A 27,211-nucleotide genomic window follows, 5' to 3' on the forward strand; every position below is an offset into this window, starting at 1 on the left:
CTTCCAATGGTAATTCTTTCAAAGCGACGCAGTTATTGCAGGTGTTGAAAAGCTACCCTATTTTTACCCTTTTGCATTTCGCAACGCAAAGGTATTCCCTGACAAATTGCCGTGGTTGACAACCAGCGGCTTGAATAAATGCGCACTCAGTTTACGAAACTGTTGTTCAAAAGGAAGTAAACGTCCCCTCACACATATTCAAGGTTTAAAATTATCTTAATTTTCTAACCTTCACTTCTTATTCACCCTGTCGGGCTTCAAGAATTTAAAATTCATCCTTTTACAGAAAATTAGGAATACTTTTATTCCTTGACGCAGTCTCTACTTTTCTATTCATAAGTATTTTGAAATCAGGTTTGAATTTGTACTTTTCGAACGGCATTGAAATCATGCAGGGAATTGTCATCTTTACAAAAAGCTGTTTTACGAAAAATTTATCCCAATTATGGTGGACGTAGCCTACACATAAATAAGGATGTCATTAAGAATATCGGCTTTTGACGGGGGAGACATGCACGCTTTATTCTTCAAATGTAAGTAGAGCAATGCATCCAAAATTCAAGTTTCCGTGACCGGCGGAATCGGACATCAGAAGGAATTTAGTAAATGAAACTTTCCTTGAAAACGCTTTCGTGGAAAGCGAAAGGGCATGCAACAGCGGATGCATTGCACGTAAAATATTTCACGCTCTCATGTGCCCAGACCAACGTACCGGCATATGAAATGACGGAAAACAGGCTTTTTTTAAAAGAAGATTTTCCTTGAAATCAAAGGAAAGCAAACATATAAAGAAACATATGAACAGGATATCCTTCAATAGCAAATATTTGACTCCCCGCATGGCTAAAGACATTCCAGCGTGCCTGCGATTGCAGATACGGTTTCTTGGTGTCTTCCACGTACGCATGGTTTCGCAAAACGCCAAAATGGAAAATTTTATGAAGAGTGAATACAGTTTAACAGCCCCACAAGATCTTAACCAAGGTATTTACGTCCCGGTCAGAGTCTCAGTGTCAAGTATTTTATTTTGGGAAGGTATGCCCCCGTCTTGTGGTGGACCGCATTTTAAACATAATAAAAGAAGTTAGCTTTGGCACTTTTCCAAATTCACCCAGAGGAGGGGTACGTTTGGATGGTTGCCCTTCTTTCCGGCATAAAATCACTTAGGACCGATCGACGCTTGATTCGATTGAAAAGCAACTATATGATACTTTCAATACTCTTGCGAATGGGAATAGTAAAAATTATGACGGAAAGATTCGTTGAGGAGAAAATCAATGCGTTCTGTCAGCCAGTCTAATGTTTTATTAAATAAAAGCATATAAATCTTTATAAAATTAATAACTTTTCCGCCCCGCTTCGCTATCATATTGTTTGTAAGCATTAACACGAATTAATTTTTTAAAATCTTGTTTTAATTCAAATTTTTCTACAAAAATTGCTTCATTATGACATCTGATAGACAAGGTTCGTTTTGTTACCGTTGGTAATCAGAGCAATCAAATGAAATTAACATACAAGGAGTTAATAAACAGAACTGAAAAATATGTCATTTTATTAATTGAAGAGCTGATAATTTAGGAATAATATCGACAAATTTCATGTCCAAAAATTTTGATGCAAATTTGACCGTGGCACATCGGCTTAAGATATTGACATATTTATGTCAAATTTCAGAATATGGGTTAAGATATCTATGGTTTTTAAAGCTCAAAAATTGCCATATCCGAATATATTTTTCAAAATTGATCCTCAACTATGCAAAATCTGATGTTTGTACCAAAATAAAAACCACAGCCTTCGAGAAGCTATTGTTAGAAATTAAGTAATGATATATACCATTTTCAACGTACACAATACGCCCGGTAAAGAATATGAAAGAGTATTTTTCCTACCACTCAGCTCCTTTTGACGTGTTTTTACTTTTCACAGCAACAAATTCTTATTAGCATATCAATTATTGCTTATTTTAAGATTATTGATAGTAGGTAATTGATGTCAGCGGCAGAATTATGCCGTGAAAAGGATTAATTAATCTGAACAGAATTTGTATCATGCAATTGTGCCTGGCCAAAAATTTACAATTAGCCTTGTTCCTATTGCCAATCTGAGCATGTATACATAACTCTTCAGCTCCCCATTCCATAAGTTCGACAGAAACTGAGCGTAACTCCAAATGAAACGGTTAAAGCATGGCCTTGCTGTCGTCAGGTTAGAACGTAAATCAATCCGGGACAAATTAACTCCAGTGCAACAGTATTCTCCTAAATCAACCACTTATGGTCATATTTAGCATTGGCAGGATGACTCGTTCCCATCAGAATTTACGGTTCTGAGTCACACTATTTTTTATTCCAAACGCTGAACATTCACGGCTCATGATGATGTTTTCTAACTGAGGTAGACAAGGACTCGTCTGTAAAGTCCTGTTCCTACTACCAAACTATTCTTTATAAGGGTCGTGGGCTTAGATCTAAATTATTTTTCTAAGAGTAACGAAGAATTTCTTCCAGCGCGAAATTTTCCAATTTTTTTCCAATTCCAAAAAAAGTTTTTCATTAATGATGTGACTGCAGCTACAAAATATTGTCTTCCAATGTTTAATGGAATCGTTTCCAAAACACGGTATGTTACATTTGATGAAAGGGAAATGCTTGCCAATGCAAAGATTTATTATCAGTTCAATAATTACAATAAAAATGTTGACTTATCTAAAAGCTAGCCATCAAAATATCATTCCTCCAAATTTTACTCAGGCTTCCAACTCACCCTACGCCTCTCTTACCATCTCCTCTATGTACGAGCTAAAAAGTAATGGCGACAGTGTAAAATAAAATGATTAAAACGGAAAAATCAGTAAATTTTAAAATTTCGAGATTATATTATTAGTGTTATGGGAGTAATAGAGTAATCCGTCTCCAAAGAAGGACGGTTGAGCTGGAGTGCGTCCTCGTAAGAGGCTTCCTATTAAAGTCTTCTTTCGTAACGCATGACGTGATTAATACCTTTATTGTCATCTTGAAATTTACGGTGGATTATATAAAACCCAGTCAATAAGTTTCTCTAACTGAAGACGACATTGAGAAAACAACGAGGTGAAACATTTCCATTTTTAATATGCAGAAAAAAGTTGACAAAGGTCTACTTTATGTACCCTCAAACGAAGTAAGATTTAAGCAAATCAAACGCCGCTTAAAATTACCTGCTGATCATGATTGATTGGTCTTTTAAATGAGCTTAGTCAATAGGGTGGTTTCCTATTATTTTTTTATTGATTTAATCGAAAGATTATTACTCCTGGAGTACGTATTTCACGCTTTTAGATTTTTAAATGACAACATCTATTTTTCGCGATTAAATGAAAAGTGAAAATTTTCAAGCGCGCGAAAACGCGACGCTTAAGTATGAATGCCGGGAAATATCTCCGTACGTCGTAATTCTGGTTCCCCCTCCCGCCCGGTGAGGTGACCTTGAGGCGAGGCTTAGCGCTGATACGTCGCAGGATGCTAGCGGATAGCTGAGTACCTTGCTGGATGGTAGCGCTTGGCTTAAAAAAGGTTTATTAATACCTTATCAAACGAAGAAAACTTTCCGAACTTAGCCAGTTTTAATAGGTGATTATTAAGACATGTTTCCCTGAGCTCTGTGCCTCATGCATGCATTGGTAACCTCAGACGATGTATAACTCCTATCCTCTCGTGTAGAAACTATGTCCCTGTGACGCCATGCGGAGTGGAATCGCATGGGCGCCAATCTGGCCTTTTTCAAATGAGGATAAAATTTGACCCTTGCCATTCGTCTAAACCGGTATTTCAAAAACCAAATAATTTGTGTATTATGAATACACTAATGGTGGGTAACGAATCGCAATCAATGCCTTTCGTTTTCTTTGATGAAGGAAACTACCCTATTGCAGAGTAAATTCAGTTAATCCGCGGTCACCACAAATAGGGGGTGTGTGTAGGGGGTGGTAAGACATTGCATATTCCAGATTGAAGCTGGAGGCTATGAGCACGTGGAGGAGACGTAAACGGGATGATCCCGTGCATCCAGAATGACAATATTAGCCGCCGCCAGCCACGGGCTTACGGAGAGAGGGCCAGCCGCTGTTGAAATCTTGAAAGGATCCGGTGGCAGTAATTCTGGGAACACGAGAGGGTTCCGTCTTGAGTGTAATGACCGCGGAAACATTCATAAGACGCAGGTCTGCGGCGCACCACTAATAAACCGAGTTCCTTACAATAAAATAAGAGAATCCGTTTTTTTCTAAGTTACAAGTTAGTCACCTTGAGGTTATGGATTTTTGTAGAGGAGCAATCAGTAATATTAATGATACAAAAATGAATGATTAAGCGATACATATTTGTTATTCGTTTTGAATGTGGTTTCCACTTCAAATTGCAAACCTTTTCTCTTTTTTTAAGTAGTTGCTCGATAGACAAAAACCTTCTTAAACTTTTCATCCAAAAGTCACGGTTGAAGTTTATACGAATCAAATACTAACTTTATGCTGATCAGAGGCTATACCATTGACCTTCATTTGTCCAAAAACTTAAAAGTAACATTATTTCACTATTTAATAAAACATATTTCATTCTTAGAGACATATTCAAGTACAGAAATATGCGAAATACGGTATTTCTTAGAGGCATTTAGATTACCTCCTTTTACTTTCATTTTTCTGCCAAGCCAAGAAGTATTTTCTTTCCCAATGAAAATTTATAAGCATTCTTATAATTCCATCTTGAATTCCATTTTAAGCGCTCGGGGAAGTACGATACCCTTCTAATATCTTTATTTTTACTTTTCCGTACTCTGGTGATACAAAATACGGCGATAATTCAACTGCTCGTCCTCACTTTCCTCCGAACCATTTGGTTAGCGTTTTTCAGGTCTACTAACAAGCACACCTTGGGAACGTATGGATTGATGAAGCGTCATTACAGGAAAAAAATAGCCAGGTTTTGCATCAAATACCTTTGATTCATAGATACATACGGTCAGTTATGTTTAATTTTAGTGTAAATAATTTACTCATATTGTTTGGATAAGATTAAAACTCAATCTATTTGATTTGTGCGTAAAAAATTAGTGCAAGTCTAAAAATCCAAATGTAAAAAAGTACGAATTGAAAATAAGAGTGACCAGAAAAATTTCAGTTCTTTTTGGTTTTCGAGCATGAATCTCTATTCGTAATAAATGCCGCTTTTTTAAATACAGTTAGTTGAACCCCGCGTACATCATATAACACAACCCTGAGTACAATCCGCTGTGTCCCATCCACATTTTGCGTTGTTTTTGATACAATACGCCAAATGCCAGCCAAGTTTCGCTATATTTAAACTTATTGTCTTATTTTCCTTCTGATACTTATCGTATGTATACAAACGGTTTGCTATGCTAGGAATTGTGTTGGTGTAAGTAGACGTAACAGTGTTTTCGAAATGTCTTGTCAAGGATGACCAGAATCAAGGCTAGACTTCTCGAGGACAGCTGTTTACCATTCACTGTGTACACACAAATGCTAAAATGATGCCAGTTGCCGAAAGAAATAAGAAAAAAGTGACATTAAGTATCTTCCACGAACTTTATCTGCGCACACACTGTCCGGTTAATCAGTGCCAGCCCTGAAAAACTATTTTTTCCCGGGTATTTCAACACTCCTCTGCCTATTTAAAACTTAACAGACCTCAAGGCTATACGGTCTGAGTCTGTTATTTGTAGTTTTCATAAGTTCATGAGTAATTCTGTGCGTAATGTACTTAGGAAACGAGTAAATCCTACTTTAACCTAAGATTTTTTAAATAAAATTGACCAATTCCCTTAAAAAATAAGCTACGATATCGGATACAAAAATTATCTGGAAAAGTATGCCAGTTCAATTGCTATGGCTTGAAGGTCCAGTTTAGTTATATGGAATGACTTCGTCTTTCCTTTCAGTAATCATGCCTTAAGCAAGAATTTATACCTTAAAGAAAAATATAATTTTTCACTTATCATTTCGATGATATACAGTGACGTCAGAAGCTAATTTATGGATGAGAATCCAGCAATTCGTGATCACCTAACTCTCACCTTGAATTCCCAACATCAGTGAAATGCTACTTACACGTTAGTTTATCCATGAATTCTTTTCTCTGACTCGTCTTTCCGTCTATACAGCATCCTTCTCTCCATTTCTGTTTTAAGCATCTTCTGTCCTTTCAGTACATGACCTCGACTTTCTCAATACTCCCCGCCTAACTACCTGTCTCCTTCAAAGTAACGTGTCTAACTTCTAAGTTTAATTGATTGATGAATATTAATGTTAAGATAGTGGACCAGAATCACTGAATTTTAATGACCGGATAATTGACAGGAAGAGTTATGAGAATGTGCTAAAATTTAATAAGAAAAAGACAACTCTTCCAAACTCGTTTAGCTGGAGACTAAAAAAATGACTGCATTATGAAGTGAAAAGGCCTGATGAAAAGAATTATTTTAGGGCAAAAGGATGGTATTGAATGAGAAATATAGGAATATAAAAAGGAAAGAATATTCATTTGAGACTTCAACAATATGTTCGGTATACACAATCTGAGACTCAACATGCAAGAGGATGATCTTCACCAGATGCGCTCTTTGCAGTGGATAGACGACAGTTTAAATAATAGGAGAGTTGAGTAGAGAGATGTGGCTAACCAATCGAAATATTGCTAATCTATGATGATCTACATAAAAGTATCACCCCGCTAGCCGCATCATTAGTGGGAGTGTTAGGTTACCAGCCGTCAGCAAATAAAATGCTCAAAAAAAGTTTCGCCTAAGATTTATTGAAATCCTTTATTGTTCGGGGGAAAAACGAACTCCCATACCTATCTGTTCGGCAATATATCTCTCCTACTTTATTGTTTCATCGCATATGGAAATATAATGGGGGTTTTGAGTAAATGTTATTCTCCGCTTCTCTCTGAAAGATATTGTAACGTCAGACGATTGTTTTTTCCGAAAAAAAACTAATGAAGAAGCAGGACTCCTGCTTCTTCATCATGTACCGTTTCCACTCCATCTCGCCTGAAACCTCAGATTATAAAAAAATACTCTTATTTTCTTCAAATTAAAGTTTTTGTACACAATTTTATACAGTTTTATACACAATTTACAGTTCTTATACACTGCCTGATAACAGTAAATGACAGATTTTAAAGTTCAACCCAGTTTGAACCAGTTAAAACGTTACCATACCTATTCTCAGTTGCCCAAAAGATGATGAGGCATAATTTTTTTAATATATAACTGATAACTTCAGGCTTTACTTTGTGAGACCTCTCCATATTGGAAATAAAGGAATAAAACTTTGTAAGGTTCACTATTATATTGGATAACTCAATGTACCCCGCTAATCCTCTCTTTCTTCCCCAACATCGATACCTTCCTTAGCTCTCATCTCTTCACCCACTTTAACCCCACTCTCCCCTCGCTGGTCAGATACCTAACCTAACAGGAAAAAACCTCGTCCCAAATCAAGGCTGCCCCTTCCCTCCCCCCCTCCATTCCCTGCTTAACCTCCACTCCCGCCCTCTCAACCAGTCCATTCCCTTTCGATAGATGTCCTTACTGTCATATGTATGTATAAATATAAGATGCATTTAAGATCAGTCACCTGAGGATGTAACTACGTTACGAAGCCCGGGTCGTGCCCATATTAATGTAACCTAATAATATAGTGAACCTTACAAAGTTTTATTCCTTTATTTCCAATATTTTCAAAAATCCCTAGCTCTCTACGGTGCGGAAACGTGGACACTGAGGATAGAAGACGAAAGAAGATTGAAAGCATTCGAGATGTGGGTATGGAGAAGAATGGAGTAGGTGAAATGGACGGATAGGAAAAGGAACGACGAAGTGCTGGATATGGTTGGCGAGGAGAGGCAGCTTTTAGATGAGATACGGAGGAGACAGAAGGTATGGATGGAGTTAGTTCTTAGCGGGGAAGGGATGTTGAAAATGGTGTTAGAGGGTAGAATGTTTGGGAAGCGAGGGAGGGTAAGGAAAAGAATAGAATTTTTAGATAAATTGAAACGGAGTAGGCCTTACAGTGAATTAAAGAAGGCAGTGATGGAAGGAAAGGGAGGCACCCAGATCACTTCTTAAATACTCAATGGAAACCTACCTTAATCGGTAGAATACTATAATAAAAACGATTCTCGCGAGCTCATTTCGTTGGGATCGGATAAATTTCGTCTCCCTCCTTGTCCCCGGATGTTCTCTTTACTTCCCCTTCCCTTCCGAGATCTCCCTTACTGCCGGTGACGCTTCCTCTTTCAATCGACTCGCCCAGCAGTCTCCTCACCATCGACATTCTTTCAAGCTGCGCTCACCAAGCCTTCCTCCTCCCTTGCATCATCCAGCGAAGACAACGTGCGATGTGCTGCTGTCGCAAACTCCCGTGGCTCAACATCATCTTCTTCTTCTTCTCACACTCTCTCCTACTCTCGCCACTATTTTTTCCGGATCGTGTCTTTCCACAGCGGGGGTCGATCACTTTTCGGAAGAAGCCTCGTCAAGTGTCCTCGTGAATGAAGTCGGCGTAAACTTCCAGAGAGGAATGAGACGACCTGCCCGTCTCGTTCACAGCGACGAATACCCCGAGATATTTAGCGATTTTTTTTCTTGCTGATTAAGTTGGCAGGCTTCAGCTGTTTGAGACCTCTTAAGTAACAAAGTCACCACCCCATTAATCGTTGTGTTCTTTTTCTCATGGAAGGTTAGTTTCACTTAATAAAATTTGCGTAAAAGATTATGTAAAAGCGACCATGTTTTCCCGTGAAGAAGGCTGAATCCATCATTTAGAAACCATATTACATGCAGGATTAATTAGGTGGAAGATGAAATTTTCAACAAAGTACCTCAAGTGTTCGACGATTAAACTTAGGAGTTCTTCAAACTATAACTTTAATGCCAGGTGACATCTATCTAAGGTCCTCTGGCCGTATTTTTGCTAATCCTTGAAAAAGAGTAATTCCACGAGGCAATTCTATACCAAAGTAAATCCACGAGATCACCAATTCAAGTCAACATTGGTTAATAATATAATTTTGTAACTTATTTTAATTATAAATTGCGCTAAATGATATACAATAGTGAAAAACATCTCAAACATGAGAGGAGCGCTAAATATAAATCTAAGCCTTTCTAGATCTTAAAAAATCGTGATACGAGAACCACTTTCAAAAATATCCACATTACAATTGAAAATTGTAACTCGATTGTTTGTGTTAAAAATTTTAAAGGTAGAAATTTTCTTTTAGTGAGATATGTAAAAAAGGCCCCGTATAAGTTCCACTTTGGGAGTGAGATAAATTTTAATTACAAAAGCGTATTATATGATGTAACTTCTTGCATTAATCATACGTCAATTTTGCCTTGGTATCGGAATTTAATCCATTAGAATAACTGTCGTTTTATAAATAGGTATTAGAACCAATGTTTTGTTAGGCGCTGAATGTTACACAACCAATTATGGATATCAGTATTCCATTCATGATACATTTCCGCTACTAAATCTAGTGGCTTTTATGGCAGCCAAAGGAAACTACTTTTCCAAATTTAAAAAAAAAAAAAAAACAAGTGAAAGGATAGAGCGTTTCGTGGTACTTCGATGCTGGAGGGTGTTTTGGAAGGTATAAAGCTGCAAAATAAGGGAGTGATGAAGAGAGTATTAGCCATTTTGGGTGTGGTAAAGCTAGGTGGAATGAAAAGAACGAGATTGGGTAATAGAGCCCTTGCAAGGCAAAAATTGAGAGTTTGAGGGATTCGTAAAAGCCCTACTTTGGCCAGGTGAATTTCTGTCGGTGGTAAAGTTCTAAATTGAAAATCCTAGGAGTGGCTATAAAAGCTCATGCAGTTCCTCATGCGGTAAGCGCCCTTCTGCAGCGATCTTGGACGGTTAGCTTGCCGGAAAAAGTTGGCTCGCTTCAGCGTTTGACGGCGATGTTCCGCCGTCTATCGGCTCGCTTTCGGGCGCCATTCTCCCTACCGCAAAGGAGAAGGTGCATTTGGCCAACTGTCTTCGTGTCCCAACCTCTTTATCCCTCTCCCACCCTCCCCTCCTCTTCATCCATCCCCACCCCCTTTCTTGCTGGTTGCCTCCTCTCGCGGCAGACAACACTTTCGACTAGGGTGGGCAACTTATAGGAAAAGGCACTTTATAGTTTTCCGTATATTTCAATGTTGTTTCAAGTATTATCAAGAGAGGTACGGTTCCCTGATTTTCCTTTACGAAAATTGTGGATTCCCCTCGTATTTTATTAATCAGTATGACGTTTAGGAATCATTCAAAATTTTATGAGCTCGTACCTATGTGAAAGTTGCGATGGGATGAGTAAATAACTGACCAATTCACTAACCCTTATTATTATTAAAAATGTTCCTTCGCAGGTCGTAGACTTCCCACGATATTCCCTGACATTTTCCGTTTTTTTCGGACTCAAAGCATCTATCGTCTTTTACCAACCCTAACTAATATATTCGCCATGAATAAAATTAAATGAATTGATGGTGTACCGTATCCTGAGTCACAATATTACCCGATCAACCCGAAGTAAATTAAACTAGAGAAGATGACAATTTAGTAACAGTATGGAAAATTGACCAGCAACAGGAATTGAGAGAACCGGGCTCACATTGAGATCACATTATATTCACGTACTTACTAAATTGTTTCATTTTTATCATGAGTTTTTACTTTTTTAATAACTACAGCATAGCTGAAGTCACATGTTAACTCAGTACTTCCACTGGCTCGAGATATATATTCTTTACTACTCAGCTTTTGGTCGACAGGAATTAGGTGAATGAAGGCATTATTTTTTCTGCTTATCTCGATCATTGATAGAATAAAGCCTAAATAAATGAATCGTAATAATCACTGAAAATGCATTAAGGACCTTTCTACTTTCCACAAATATTTATATAAACATATATTAGGCAGTAATTAATAATGTGGATGTGACTTCGTCCATGTTTAGTGATAGTAAGAATGTAAATATATATTTTTGACGATTCAAAGATGCTAGGAGAATCAACACTATTTTGAATCGCTATAAAAGGTTGTTCCCTTGGGGAAATATAAACAATGGTTATAATGCTGGTAGTATTAGTCTTTTTTAGCGTTCCGACATTCTTTTTAGTAGCATTCCTAATCAAACAGAAAAAATGAATGGCAATAACGCAAATAAGTATTATCTGATGAGCTAGGGTATTAATAGAATGAGAAATCTATTTGCACTCTATTTGCCGAGGGTTTAGTTTCCATTGTGCTGCTGTCAACACGTCCTTCACTCTCCCCCGCTAGCTCTTTCATATCCTACCAAATTCCTCACCTTCCACCACGCCTTTTTAAGCTCACTAACTCTCACCCCTTTTAAATTAGCGGCCCACGCTAATTGATTTAAAACTGGAGGGAGGAAGAAAAAGAAGGGGATAGGCTCACTCAAAATTGCGAGACCTACGTCATTTCGCTCTCCTCTATCCGCCTTACTTCTCGTTAACCTTTCTCTCTCCTACAGGGACGCCGAAATTTGTTAAAAGAATTAATGAACGCACAAGACTCAGGGAATTAGAGGCTATGCGCAGAGGGCATTCCGTAAAAAAGGGATTCTTTCCAGAGTCACTATTTAGGCTCGCATCCACCTTAGGTGATACTTTTTAACTTCCTGAAATGCGCATGGTAACTCCAATGATGGCGGTAGATTTTGTGTGAGATGGATTTTAATAGGATCTATAAATTGCTATAAAATATATCGATTAATGACTAATTTATTTTTCTTCCCTGCTCATCTAAAAAATATTGACCATACAGCTTATCAATTGTTGGATATTTCACTTACACATTTAAAGGCTAATGCAGCAATGTCAATTTCTACTTGTAACAAGAACAGATTACAGTTAAACTTTGACTGCACACTAGGAAAAAAATAATATAAGGCTCAAATCAAATCAAAGGGCTATGAGCAAAATTTAAATAGAACAAAGCCAATGTAAAAGTAAGATAAGCAATGAAATAAGCGATAAAATTACTTTCAACGAATGAAAAATGCCCTCAAATTAAAAAATAGCCATTCATGCTAATAGCTCTAATATATTCTAGTTGTTACTGCTTTTTTATATGGAAATATGCCACGCATGACAGCAATATTTTTTTCTCTTCTCTGCCTCGACAACGTTTGCAAAAATACAAGGTATTTTTTCATTCACCGAATTACCTACTTAATTTATGAATTTTAAATGAAAATTAAATCGATAGAGGTGAATAAACAGTAACATTAAACTTCTTTCCATGAAAAGAAATAAAAAATACTGTAGTTAATCTAAAAAAAAGTCTCTACCGAGAGGGTTTTACTACTTTTGGGGTCCGTTGATACATTACACCCTTGCGGTTCATATAGTGGTGGAATGAACACAATGGGTTATTTGGAGATCCATTATTGGCAACTATTCATTAACTGAACATAAATTTTGGGCTAAGCAATGGACAACAAAATCAACCACGAGATCGACCGCGTGGGTGCTGGATTAAGAGAATGACATTAAAATAATTTAGGATCGAATGAATGGAACATTCGGTATGGTGTGGAGAGCCGCAGAAAGAAAAATTGTTCTCGGAAAATTTAACTGATTCATTGCCGAAGAGAAAAGAAAGCAGTTAGGGATCCTGATGCAAGCGTGGGTTTCATTTTATGGCTTGAAAACTCCCCGTATTCACCGAGACAGCGCCATCTGTGGCGAACGATTCAATAAGAAAAATCCTCTATTCTCCGCAATCTTTAAGTCCATTTATATTGAATTATTTTTAGAAGCGCTTCATAGAGTGCTTGCTCCCTTTCTCGAGTAAAGAGGTTCGAAATTCTTTTTTATAGCGCTCATTTCTTTGTAAATAGAAAAAGAAAACAATTTTCACCCACAATTACGGATTTTCAGCATTTTCGTTGAGAAACGATAGTTGCTGCCTTTTTAGAAAGAAAATAATTAATATCTCGTCTCCAACAAAATTTAAAAATAATAATAGCCGAGATGAGAGTTCACCGTGCCATAACGTTATATCCATACCCGCGCGTTTCACTATCAGTAGGATGTAATCTCTTTGATTTGAAACAGATGACCTGCATTCCACGTGTCTCTTTATATTCATTAACGATGAAAAAAAAGCTTTCTTCCATGCTTAGGCATGAGATGAATTGCGACACCTCTGTTTGTAGGATGATAATAATAATAATGGTGATGTGAAGAATCAGTTAACCTCTTTTTTACTGCTCTCACGAATTCAAAGGTGGAAATATTCCTTATAGTTGACACGGCTCGTAAAAATAAAAGAGAAATATCAGACCGCTATGAACGTCATGTATACAAGTATATTTTTGGCTGACTGAGTTTTACTCCCGGCAAATTTTTGTGTGGAAGCACTTCATTGTCAGCCTTTTGGGACGTATCATTTCTCCTGCGTCCTACAGGATCGATAATTATTCTCGGAAATTCGCGAAACACCAAAGCGACCTTCGAGACACACCCGATGTGGGCGCGTCCGACCTGTTGAAAAACACGCCATGGGGTGACGTTTTGAGGTCGCCAAAAATATTCGCATGTCCAAACGACAAAAGATAGGACAAGGTGTGACGCCATGTGACTGAAAAAATAATATCCTTTTTCACCTGGAGGATAATATTGGAATTCCAGGGCCACATATGACTTTATTTCATTGATGGTTTATTATTTTATCCACGAATTCTTTGGACTTGGCTCCTACAGTAGTTAAGATAGAAAAGTCAATATTTAAATACCGTAAAAATAGCCATTTATTTATGCTGATACGTAATCACTGGTTCCCAATATCCCTAAAATTGTGAATTTACATGTAAATTACTATAAGGATTGTAATTATTTTTAGTGAAAATATTAAACTGGAACCTATCACTGAGTTCCTTACCCAAAAGGGTGGTTTCTTATTATTTTTTTATTGCCTAAATCGAAAGATTATTACTCCTGGAGTACGTATTTCACGCTTTTAGATTTTTAAATGACGATATCTATTTTTCGCGATTAAATGAAAAGTGAAAATTTTCAAGCGCGCGATAACGCGACGCGTTAGTAGGAATGATGGGAAAAAGTCCGTGTGACGCATTTCTGTTTCCCCCTCCCGCCTTGTGAGGTGACCTTGGGAGAGGCTCTGAGCGCTGATACGACGCAGGATGCTAGCGGGTAGCTGAGTACCATGCTATCTGGTAGCGCTTAGCTTAAAAAAGGTTTATTAATACCTTATCAAACGAAGAAAACTTTCCGACCTTAGCCAGTTTTAATAGGTTATTATTAAGACATGTTTCCCTGAGCTCTTTGCCTCTTGCATGCATTGGTACCCTTAGACTATGTATAACTCCTATCCTCTCGTGTAGAAACTAGGTCCCTGTGACGTCACGTGGAGTGGCATCGCATGGGCGCCAATCTGGCCTTTTTCAAATGAGGATAAAATTTGGCCCTTGCCATTCGTCTAAACCGGTATTTCTAAAACCAAATAATTTGTGTTTTATGAATACACTAATATGGTGGGTAACGAATCGCAATCAATGCCTTTCGTTTTCTTCGATGAAGGAAACTACCCTATTGTATCTCAGCTATATCCCACTCATATTTATGATCCTTGGTGGAGTAAAAATGTTCTATGAATTTGTTGATTTGTAATTTTCTTTCTAATTATGAAAAACTGGTTCATCATTTCCACTATTTTGATGCATATTTCCAACTATCTTTGCATATTCGAGATAATTATAGGACACGGATTGACCTCAAGCAGATGCACTGCTTTCTAAGATGTTTTTAAGATGCTTTTAAAACAACCTCAGCATTCATAGCAGTAACTACCCTCAATAAATCCACCTCTGAGTTGAGTATACATTTCTTAAGAAATGCGAAGTAATATTTATTTTATAAAACAAAATGGAAATCGAAAGAAATGAGATAAATCTAATTTAAATTCTCTGATGAGGATAATCAATTTCAATTCTTTTTGTCCCTCTAATCAAGCCACAGATAAATTTTTGGGGCAGTTCGATAGGGGAATATAATTAAATTCCACCGATTAATTGGATATGTGTACTAAAATGGCTTTCATTGTAACCTGCTCTTTTAATTACTTTTTACCGAGTTTTAAAACTCTCACTGTGATAAAATATATTTTATGATATCTTTGCAATTTCAGTGATCCGAGTTACTGATTAATTTTGATTTCATAATCAGATCTGAAAGTGAAATAAATATGGTCTAATAATTATAACTACTCAGAGTATTGTCCGTAATGAATCCCTCTTTATTACGCACATTAAAATTATTCAATTTAATTATTTAATGTGAAAATAATTACTACAGTGTTTTCATTAGATAGTTATATCTCGTAATTTATCACATGATTTTAAGCTATAATACGACATTTGATTTACAATATAGGACGTGCGTTTATTCTTTTAACTGTTATTTATTCATTTAAGGTGTATGTGTCTGCATTTAATTTAATGAACTGATGCGCTGATTACTGCTTTATCCCTTACTTATTTTTAATTTTTTCGCAAATTTCTGATCCCCTGCGCTTAGGTTTATAACATAAACGTAAATACTGCTATTTAGCAACGCAAACGTGATTATGATTCTACAAATTTATATTTAGATTTCTTACTATACTTTCTCTATACTATATATACTTAGATGAAGTATAGATAGAGAATATATACTTACTATATATTCTCTATCTATACTTCACAGCGAATCATTTACTCTAAGAATCGCAGGCATTGCGAAAATACGGGCTATTTTTTCCATTAGCACAAGCTTATTTTCTATTCTCTTATTCCAAGAAAACATCTTGATATTCAGAGTAAGTAATACACAATATACATATCTCAAATTCGCTTTCTGTTTGGCGTCAGTTGAAAACAATCGATTTTCTAATTCCTACATATTTTCAGGAATTAGCACCCAAAAAGTAAAAACAAATTGATAGTATCAGCAGCACCCATTTTTAGAAATAAGAAGGTTTTGATAATGTTTCTCAAAGAATATATAATATCAAGCATTATAATTCGTTGTAAAAGTGAAAAAACGAGAAGCGAGAACTGAAATAATATTCCCAGTGATTCTAAGCATAATAGGAATTTGACTTCTATGTATTTCAACAATAAGGCACAGTAATTAGTTAGATTATTCCATCGTACGTAGCATAATTGGAATTTGACTTCTATGTATTTCAACAATAAGGCACAGTAATTAGTTAGATTATTCCATCATACGTAGCTGTATTTTCGCCATGAAAATTTCTCACGAAATGAAGTATGCAGTGGCTTTTTAATGATCCCTCAAATTGGTTTCGCAAGTTAATTTCCATATTTCTGAGCTCTGAGGCAAGTGTTGATCCACTTTCTGGTTGCAGACTCCTATCTCGCCTCCTTTAAGTCTCATCTCCGCATGGAGTGCTCCCTCGAGCAATTAGAACAAAGCCGGACGTCGGAAACCTTAGAACCTCGTCGTCTAAAATTATCCATTGGTCACGATCGCCACCGCCGCAGAGTTTAGGAAACAGCTCCCGTAATGAGTAGGTACCCACACCAGGATGCCTCGTTACTACACTATTTCTCTTCGGATTAAATAAAAAACACAGCTCCAATTCGCCAACGCACATCAGTTTTATCCAAGTGGATAATATCAATCACTCACTGATTTATCCGACGTTTTATTGTTCAATTTAAGCTCGAAAAGTTTTGCTTATAATTTTCAAACTTTCGGCTAAAAACGCAAATCTTCAATTCAAATAATTTTTCGTGCGCTATACTCCATTTCACGTTTGTAACAACGCCATTTTATATTTTTCCGATAGCCAGCGCTTTTAGAAAAAAATGCAGACATAAAATCAAAATGAAATTATTATGTTTGCAGATTTTAAGTCCAAGGTTTATCTAAACCTCAATTTGGTATTCTCACGCCCCAATTCATCGAATTATGACCTTCTTTCGAGCTCATTATCAGGTCATCTTTGTAAAAAATATCTCCCTTAGACTGTTTTATTGCTTTCATAAGACTCATTGAAAATGTTTCCCAATTAATATGCATAAAATGCTTATCTAATTGGACAAAGAGAGTTAAACGGAGTAGGAGGTTGATGAGGACCAACACTCCATGAATTTAAATTATTTTAACACATCTCAGAGCATAGGAAGGCCCACCAAAAATAGTATACATTCTTTAGGCTAATAATTAACTTTTGCTTATTCTAATCTGCTGGCAAATACTTAAAATACAGCTACAGGCTGTTTCATATTATACATGATAGGAATCAAAACAACTGCATAAAACCACGCCTTCATTTGATCGCATCCTTGGCCGGTAACGTTCAAATGTTTAAGGAAAAAATCATATTTTCTCTTACTGCTTCATAGTATTCCATTTCAGCTAAGACGTTAAACTCTGCCTCAACTTTCTCACTACCCATTTGGATTTCATAAATGGGAAAGCTATTCTGAACCAGTAAGACTATGGTGTATGCGTTTCGCTTAACATCACGCAAATGTTTTAACGAGTGGAATTTTGCTGCGAAGGAATGTTTGGTCTAGAGATGACGCTTGGAGCCTGTTGGAGGCTACTATCCTCTTTAATCCTCGGTTACTGTTTGTGCCAGAACACAGACGCTGCTCCAAGGGAATCAAAATTAAAGCTGCTGAAATGTATGAAGCCCCTCGTAAGACTGCGACACGCGCGTGAAATGTGAGCGGTGCTATGAAAACTGCCTGCGTAGCTCCGAATTAATTAACTACTGCGCCCTCTGCAGGAGCGAGATGAAGGAAAGATATTTCCGCCCAATTCTAGCAGGTGACTACCGATGCTAATTTATCCATGTGTAATCCAAATTTTGGAGCCGCTTTTTCAGCATTTATATCAGGCGCTTAGCTTGAAATTCGTGGCACAGGGTGGTGGTTGCCGCAGTAACGTTTAAAGAAAACATTAGCAGTATATTTAAACTTCACACTTGAGCAAAAATTAGCGCCACAGCTTTGGGTGTCTTTAGAAAAAATATGAACGCTTATTTAACGTCGTCTATCATTATATTTCGGAAATAACAACAAACTGTCGCACACATGGCACTGCAATCTATTTGAGTTGTTTATGGCCTCATCGATATCTTTTCCGGCTTATACTTATCAGTTTCATATTAAATCCATATTTTTTTCATGTTGTGACACCTTCTGCCATCAATAAAGGTTTCAGGAAAAAAATTGCAGGAAAAATTACTGCGACAAAATTACACGATAATTTTTCCATTTATTTGGTTCCACACTATTTTTTTTCGATCATTAGGAAGAGGATATTTAAAAAAAAAAAGAGGTTATAACGTTGGGTAAACGAAGGAGAAGAAGAAAGAGAATAGGATTTTTAGGTAGAATGAAAGAGAATGAATTACTATGAATTGAAGAGGGATGTATATGAAGGGAGGGAAGACTGCCAGAATACTTCTTAACTACTCCATGAAAATATACCTTGATAGGTGGATCACTTTCTTAATAGCGACGCCGTTAACTTATGGGTACTGGAATCAGGATAGAGAACTTTAGAAGTTTTGTATGATGATTACAAAATCACTTGCTACTGGCTACTTTCAAGAGATACTTGATATAGTATTCAATTAGTAGCTAGGGCTATTCAAATTCAATAGCTTAATGCAGTCGTGAACCCTTAGAGCTTTTGTTAAGTTCTCTGCTAAATATATATTCGCCAATTTACATATATACCTACAGGCTGCGGTGAACAAGTCTAGGTCTACCGCAGGAGACAACTTTCCCATATCAGGGACGAACCCGCTAAGTAACGGAAGAGTATTGAAATAGTTCGCAACGGCACGGCAAAAATATGAATTTTGATGTGACATAGTTTTTTATACAAAACTTACTATATGTTAATAGATGACTTGCTCACGCGGCTTATACTTTTGTCGTTCAAATTTTAGGTATTTAAAATGACTGTTGTAAAGAACGGCTCCCATAATTTGGAAGTAGTACTAATTAGACGGCGACCAATTCCCATCTGACTAGTGATGCAAAATACCACTTGGCGAAAAAATGAAAAAGTTGCAAGGAAAATAAATAACTTTCTGATCTTAATGGAAGGAACTAATTGGAAATGACCCATTGCGTTACTTAAAGACTAAAGACCGAAAAAAACATTTAAGCACACAAACCCCCAATTAAGATACATTTAGTTTTTGTTTTCATGTCGTGGAATACTACAAACATCAAATGTGGAATGATTGATCTTAAAAAATAACGCAGGAGTACAAGAATGAACACGTATTAAAAATATCATTATTTCACTTACAAGACACAAATTATTCAATCTTTTGTGGCTTGACTAAGGCACGAACTAACTTTAAGGAATTTTCCTTCCACACAACCTCAAAGGATTCCTTCCGTAACTTAAAAAATACCTCGATGTGTGTATTAATTTTTATACTTTGCCTCCTCATTATGTATGGATCCTTTAGTCTTATGCTAAAAAAATTATTCTCACTCCTTGTTTAGAAAGGTGCTTTTGAAAGCTAAGTTAAAATTAGAACATATTAAATTTTTTGAGGCTCTCACAGTCGCTATCTTTGTGAAATAATTGCTTTCAGTTCGTGTTATTAACTTTGAAAAGAATTCTCTTCGTATTACAGCCAACCCAACCATTCTTTGAATACCGTAGATGATTAAAACATATCTCCATAAAAATTAAAAGGGATAACTTAGGCTAGAAATTACCGCATGTGAGTGCAGTGAGGGACAGATATTTAACTGACAAATATATCCGGAGTAGACGATAGATATTTTTACTCTTTTCCAATACTCTTTCCAAAGCATACATCGCTGCATGCTCAGCATTTTCGACATTAACTCGCGTGCAGCGTGAGGAGTATATTTTTTCTAATCAATGATACGAAATTCGTTTAAATTAAATCCTTAAACATTCCAAAGGAATATTGGCAGTTTCATTAAATTTGGAGCTTCGTGGACCATCAATTATGTCCTTACTACGATCATCGTTGATATCGACCAATTTGATGATATAAAACTTTATTTCGTGCCGTGCTTCGCGAACCTACTATAATTAAACATTCATAAGCAACTCTGAAGAAGGTATCCACCGGCAGAGTAATGAAGAGAACTGTTCGAGGAACTGTTCGAGGTGTTTTATATTCCGATAGAGATTTCCACTCGACCTTAATTAAAGAGATCACGTAGATTTCTGCATTCGTTAAACAGACCTCAGAGCAAATATGTTAGAATTCCTCTCCGTTCCGCGCTTCGGATTAGACTCCAAATGGAGTTTTCCTCTTCCGCTGATTTCCCACCGGGCTCTGTGTGCACGCGTGCCCAAGAACTTGACCTTACCGCTCCACTAAGTTGAGAAGATGATTTCAATCACGTCCTTATACCATATCTTTCCTAGTGCACTTGAAATGTGGGTAATATTACCTGAATTCCAAATGAAGGTCGGTAATCATCGCCTGAGCGTGAGAATTTCTAAGAGGGTGCCGTATTCAGGCCGATTACATCTGACTTTTTCGTAATACGATCGGTCAATTTTAATTATTCTTACTATTTGAAACTAAAAATGGAATACTCTTCAATGTTTAAAAGTGGCAGGATATATTAATTTATTAATTAAACCTCGTGGATCATTGATATGTGTTAGATTTCATAGCAAAATACTTATGAATATTTTTGCGAAGTGGTGTTTCGGCGGTTTGAACCCACAAACTACAGTTAGCCATGCCCTCGGGACCTTTGCCTTTTAGAGTCAACGTTATGGAGACTGGTTTCTTGGGTATTCTTCCACATCTAAAGATAGTTTTTTGACAAGTTTCTGACGTCAGAATCCCTGAGACAATATAAATTTCCTTTAAATCTCACTTTGACATTGCCACTCTTTATTACATGCCATCTCTCTTAAAATTTCTGTTCACCAACCTCCTCCTTTTTATCAACAACACATAGCAACGTTATTTTGAACAAAAAATAAAAAATCTAAAACGTCAACCTAGCAAAACATGCATTAAGATATAAATTAGTACAATCGAAAACCTAAATGACAAACGAATTCATATATATAAAACGTTAAGTAAAATAAATTACAATATATTTGGACAACGCACGGCTTTAGAGATAGTGTCAATATTCTTTCACTTCCATTGATGTCTCACTGTTGTCTCCGGCACACGTCATGCTTCCTACGCGCGCAGAACTATATGTTCCCTGCTACTCGAGCGCCGCTGTGGCTCGACGAACAACCGACGAACGAAAGAACACTTCGCACCCAGCGCCCTGCAGCCGCGCCCGCGACTGAAGACGTGGAGGGCCCTCGACACGGGTGCAACCACCAACCACCACTCCTTCCACTCTTATCCTTTCGGTGGCTGACGTAGTCGGCTGTTTATCACGTCCTCGGGTAATTCGTCGACATGCATCGCGACTGACGAGAAGAGTACCCTAGTTCTATTCACCTATTTCAGTACGAGAGAAACTTTCTATTTAACTTGAGGCATTTCGCAATTTTTCATTCCACTTCTATGATAATGTGCAACAAAACTTCATGTTCAAGCTACTTGAAGGTGACCCTCCTAATTATTTTCAGTATACGTCCTTTGATTAACTTTTCTGACTGGAGTTTATCAATAAAATCACCTTCAAATAACTTCATTGATGAATTATGCATTAATTCTGGTTCGCTACAATATTCTGTGCCAGATTATTTCAAATTTTCAATGCAATAGTACGATAACTTTCGCAGAAATTGCATATGAGCATAACAGAAACAATGGGAACGTAACTACATCTTCAACATGGGGGAAAACGAAGGTGCTTTCAATTATAAGCAAAGCACTGCGATAACAATTTCAGAAGACGTTATCACACATATTCTACAGAATTTTTTCTTTTTCTGAATTCTTCGATAAAATTTCAGAAAGGATTTAATTAATATATAGGCAGCTATTTTTCAAATTATTCTACTATTACTTATGGAATAAAAGAGTTAACCAATTTCCATTTCACAGATTTAAACATTCTTTTCCTAAATTACCATCGTAAAGGAATTGTCTCTCGAAACTCGCGAAATCTCATCTCAGCGAAATAATTAAAAGATGGGTAGTAGATGAAGTATATTTTCTATTTCCTGTGAAGTATACTAACTGTTTAATAAGGATTACTCCAAAAATGAAACTTTTTTCACGATCTCAGAAAAAAGAAGTTTCCACGAATAAATAATTCCTCATATTCTGAGACCTAATACTAATAATAATAATTATTATTGGCACTTTATTGAAACTTTGGTCACTAAAAATTGAAATCCCGACCTCAGTCCATGGCTATTGGAAATGACGTCACTGTCTGATTTTGTAAATAATGATTGTGTTCTTTGAGTAAGGGAAATGAAGGAAAAAGAAAAGTATCTATCAATCTGATAACCAAATCCGACAGCGTATCGTGAGAGCTAGCTAGGAATGCTCTTCGAGTCGGATCAGGATAGGAATTGGAATGCTCCGTCTACTTTGACGTTCTAATATATTTGATTTTTGATGGCAGAATATGGGCCTTTTCATTAAGGAGAGCTCCTCTGGAACACTTTTCCTTTTTAAAAGCGATATTTTGGCTACAAATTCATATGGGGTTCACAAATGGATTCATGCTTTCAAATTAATCAAAAAGAAATTTTAAGTAATATTGTTTTCATGAAAATGTTCATGCATGCACATGTGTACTACTATTAAAATGAACATATCCCTACCTGCAACTCTTTTTAGCAACTATTCCTCAACTGATGGGATGGCTCATAAGTCTATTATGAATTAAGCCACCGCTATGCACTTTGTTCCTGTTTTTTAATCAAACCAACTCACCACTGAAATGCCCACCCTAAAAGAATTTCCCTGGTGTAATCATTGGGCATCTGCACTTGAGACAAACCTCATAGGCTTGGGAAGGAGAGATTTCTTTCTCATTCGCTGTACCGTTGTTGCTTCATCGTATCCAATTTGACGCGTACAAGAAAAATGGCCTCGTGCAGCTAGTTCACTGAGTGAGAACTAAATTGCAGAAGGTTCTGATATTAATCACTTCGCGTCCCCATGGGAGCGCCAAATAAATAAATAATGAATTTAACGAGTGAAATCGGAGGGGCCGCTCCTCTGTGTTCGCGCGTGTAAGAGTGTCTCTCTCCCTGCCAACAACAACTTTCCGAATCTCACTGGCCTACCCTCTGTTCTTAATTTTTCAAACTGTCAGCCGCCCCTTGTCCCGCAGCAGGTACATGGAGGGGGAAGGGAGCGCGAATTTTCGCACGAGAGGAGACTCAATTGGCACCCGAGGACCCCTTTGAGCCAAACTGCTCACAATGCGACCGCGAGCGCTTTCAAATGGACCACAATCTCTTTCTTTCCCAGCGTCCCACTGTGAATAGCTTCGACGCTATCGTCCTCATCATATTTTAAACGTTTTCCCGATTCAAAGCCAGAGCGTGCTCGAATATCGCCTCTCGTTTTTGTGAAAATTCCGAAAAGTGATTTTGAGTGCCTCGGTGACCGTCCCGTGATCGCGAACATGTAGGTAAGTGTCGAAGCATTGCAAACGTCGCTTCTCTTTGTGGCCTTTATACAATTTCGGACGCCCTCCAGTGCACGGTATTTTTTGTTTGCGAAATAGAGTGAGTTGAAGAGGGAGAGAGAGAATTTTGCATTGTAAACCAATAGTGATCACCACTTCGATATTATCCCGTATGTGCCTTTCGTGAGACGAGAGGTGAAATTTGGAAATGGCTCCGAGTCCTGGTTCGAACAGGTAATGCATTACGATACGCCACTGTGGTCTGTTTCTTTCTGTGTAGTGGTTGTTTGCCATTGAATTGTTTATTAATCATTAATTCATTCAAAATACCACAACACTAAGGTTGATGTACTGAATCATTCCATTTCTCCCTTTTCCAAGCTAATTCCCTCAGCTCATTGATTTTCTTTTTCCTTGTGCCCTTTGTCTGCTGCAAGTACGTGTTACGGGTCTTCCTCGGTGGGCCTTTCCTTCAATTTCCCCTTATTATATTCCTCTCGTGATTGCTATGCTTCATAAAAGAACTTATCCATGAGGTCCTACACTGACGCATGGTCACAGTTCCCTTTTTCTAATTTTCTTCGGTACATCACCTCGTTACTCGCTATCCGTCCATTTTCCCTCCAGTACATGCCGCCAGCACCAGGTCTCAAAAGTCCTCAAGTTTCTACAGGCCAGCTTTTCCGATTGTGTAAATATCTGATCCGTTGGGCGTCATTGCCCAAAGGATTGGTTTCGCGTACAGTTTCGTGTCTCCCCTCCCCTTGAGTAGAGCAGGAGCCATTTTGCCATGAATGCAGTCTTATCTCACTAATTATCGTTGGAAAAAATCTTTGAAACAGAGATCGAACCTAAAAGATTTTCTTATTGGGCAACTACGCAGATCACTGCGCTATGCAAGTTACTTCATTCACAAATGCCTTACACCATGAGCATCAGTGAATTTCCATATAAATTAAGATGCTTCAGTAATGTTGTACTTACGCAGTCAGCATATATAGTTAAGGATTTGTGGTTTGATTCTCATTGCAGAAAAATTCCTGTGATATTTTTTTTAATGGCCACATTTCCATGTTTGGTATGCATAAATCCACATGTGAAAAAATTAAAGCTGAGGATCGATAACTTCGAATAAGTGTTTTTACCGAATTATCCCCACTACATTGATAAGCCGCTTGTTTATGCTCGATTTTGAAATAACTGCTTCATTTAACTCTAGTAAATGAGCGGAATCTAATTATTTGAAAGATTCTCGACAAAAATCTCCTTTCATTGTAAAAAAAAGGGATTACTTCGAGTGTATAACCAATTTTTTGTGTATTAAAGTGTCCGTCTTTAATCAACTATTCATTTGCAATTAAGCGACAAATTAATAAGTCAACTCTTTTAAACCTGAATAAATGGATTTCGAGAGAGTGAGTTACGCATGGATCCTACTGATAGGATAACTTTGGTGCGCTTGTCAGTAAGTAGAAAGTTCTTTTCGCTCATTACGTCCTATCTAAGAGGATGCTTCATTGCTTTGATCTATTTTTCAAACGCGTAGATAAAAAGGATACGCTTGGATACTCAAGCCAGAAGATCCTCCCAAAATACATCTTGAATTTATGCCTCTGACGCACGCATAAACGATATTTTTGCAAGAGTGGCGCAAAAATTTGTGAAATAATTCCAAGGAACATTTCGCAAAGATCTTCGAACATTAGCTCGTTACATCTTTTTTAGGAGATCGTGCGGCTATATTTAAGATAAGCCATCTTTCATCCATATAAAACCTCAACGAATAAATTCATGAGATAGCCTACAGAATATACAGGCAAAAAATAACCAAAATGAAATAGCTCACACCACAAGTGCAACTTAATACCCTAAAAAATGAACATTATCAGCTCTATCTTCTTGGAAAAGTCGGAGAATAGTAACTAAAATTTAAAATTTAAGATTATCTTAATAATCTCGAACCAAGATTTTCTTTACGGAATGCTTCCTCAAAAAAGAGGGAGCAGGAGTTAATTTATTAAGGAGTAGTAAACGCACGTAATCTCAAGAGACTTGTTGATGGATGCTGTGAAATATAGGAACTACAGTTGAAATACTACGGGAGGATTACTAGGCACAATGCACGAAAAAGAATTATCATAGAAATGAGCGAAATAGTAATTTAAATAAAATAACCGAAGGAAAAACTTTTCAAAAATTAAAAGATGCATTTTGTGTAAGATCATGACTAATAAATCTCAGAATATATAGAATTATAAATTGCAAGTTGAAGACCACATTATAGCATTATTTAAAGATTTCCTCATTCCTTCCTGTTCTGAAACGTGGTACGTATTATTTTCTATAGATATGATTCTTAGAAATATCCATAATGAGCATATCTTTCATTGCCATAAGAGCCTTGTCACACTCATCAGTATCATTATCATAAAATTTCCGGTATCCTTCTGTAAAGACGGTCGCATTAAGAAGTTGCCAAAATACCGTCAGTTTTTAACAAGCCATACCACCGAGAGAGCTGTTAGATTTTTCTCTATTTATTTCCGGATCATATCGCAAAAATTGGTTATCTCCAGAGGTGGACCAAATACTTGGCGGATCCAATCTCCACTGTAAGTGAAAGAAACCTGAGAACGCTCTCTCCCCCCTCCGTGTTTGAACGAGAGCCAAACATCACTCTCGAGTCGCCATGCCCCCCGGCGGACAGTCATCATTATGATATTCTAGTCATGTTTTCGGAGGACTCATCTTTCCATCCCTAGGCTTCCTCGCCCATAGGCTCCGGACCGGCATCGCGGGCATGCCACCCTGGAGGGGTTTTTAGCTGGAAGGAGATGAGGTGAAAGCGGAAAGCTGTCGAGTGATCCTCCGCAGAATTGAAAACAAGGATGTGTTGCGAAGAGGAACAATGAGTCATTGTGGACCGGGCGGTCTAGAATATTCGAGAACTGCGTCGACCTTGCCAACGGCGACGTTTAAATGCGTCCGTGATGGAAGTGTCCCTTGGGGAGCGGGAGGAATTTTTCAACTCGCTAAAATGCTTATTTTAATCGTTCCAAAGGAGCGTTTCCCAAGTCCCCCTTTGCGTTAATCTAGTAGCACGTGAGGGAGACAGTGCGGCTACATTTGGAAGGCACGAAGACGTCATTCGGTCGTGGACTTTGTCCCACAAACAAGCTATTTTCAGCAAGGTCAGCGAATAGGCATTTTACTTTGAAATTTCAATAAAGAGCTCCGTTATGATCATTAGCTTTAATACTTGATTCCTAAACCTATGGCTAAGCTTTAACCTGATCCTAAAATATTCTAAACCCTGCCGTCATGATCGCGACGGATGGGATTATTACCACTTTGGTAAATATCCGTTTACAAATGACAATATCTTCATTTGAAAAATGAAGTAAGGGCTAAGAGAAAATGAATCCTACAGACGCACTTAATTATAAACCATTCATAGTTATTTGCAGCGGTCGATGGCTTGGTAAATCTTCGGAATATAAATGCTTGCTAAAAATCTAGGTACATATAAAATTCAACCCATGACTACGCAGAGAAAAAATTAGCGA

General features: G+C 37.3%; 1 protein-coding gene across 6 annotated transcripts in view; it reads left to right on the forward strand.

The window, feature by feature from the left end:
- Positions 1-27,211, forward strand: part of LOC124155560 (protein FAM184A-like) — a 369,522-nt gene that overhangs the window by 168,980 nt on the left and 173,331 nt on the right. The window lies entirely within an intron of this gene.

Source organism: Ischnura elegans, chromosome 3 (genome assembly GCF_921293095.1).
Source record: "Ischnura elegans chromosome 3, ioIscEleg1.1, whole genome shotgun sequence".
Taxonomy (NCBI): domain Eukaryota; kingdom Metazoa; phylum Arthropoda; class Insecta; order Odonata; family Coenagrionidae; genus Ischnura; species Ischnura elegans.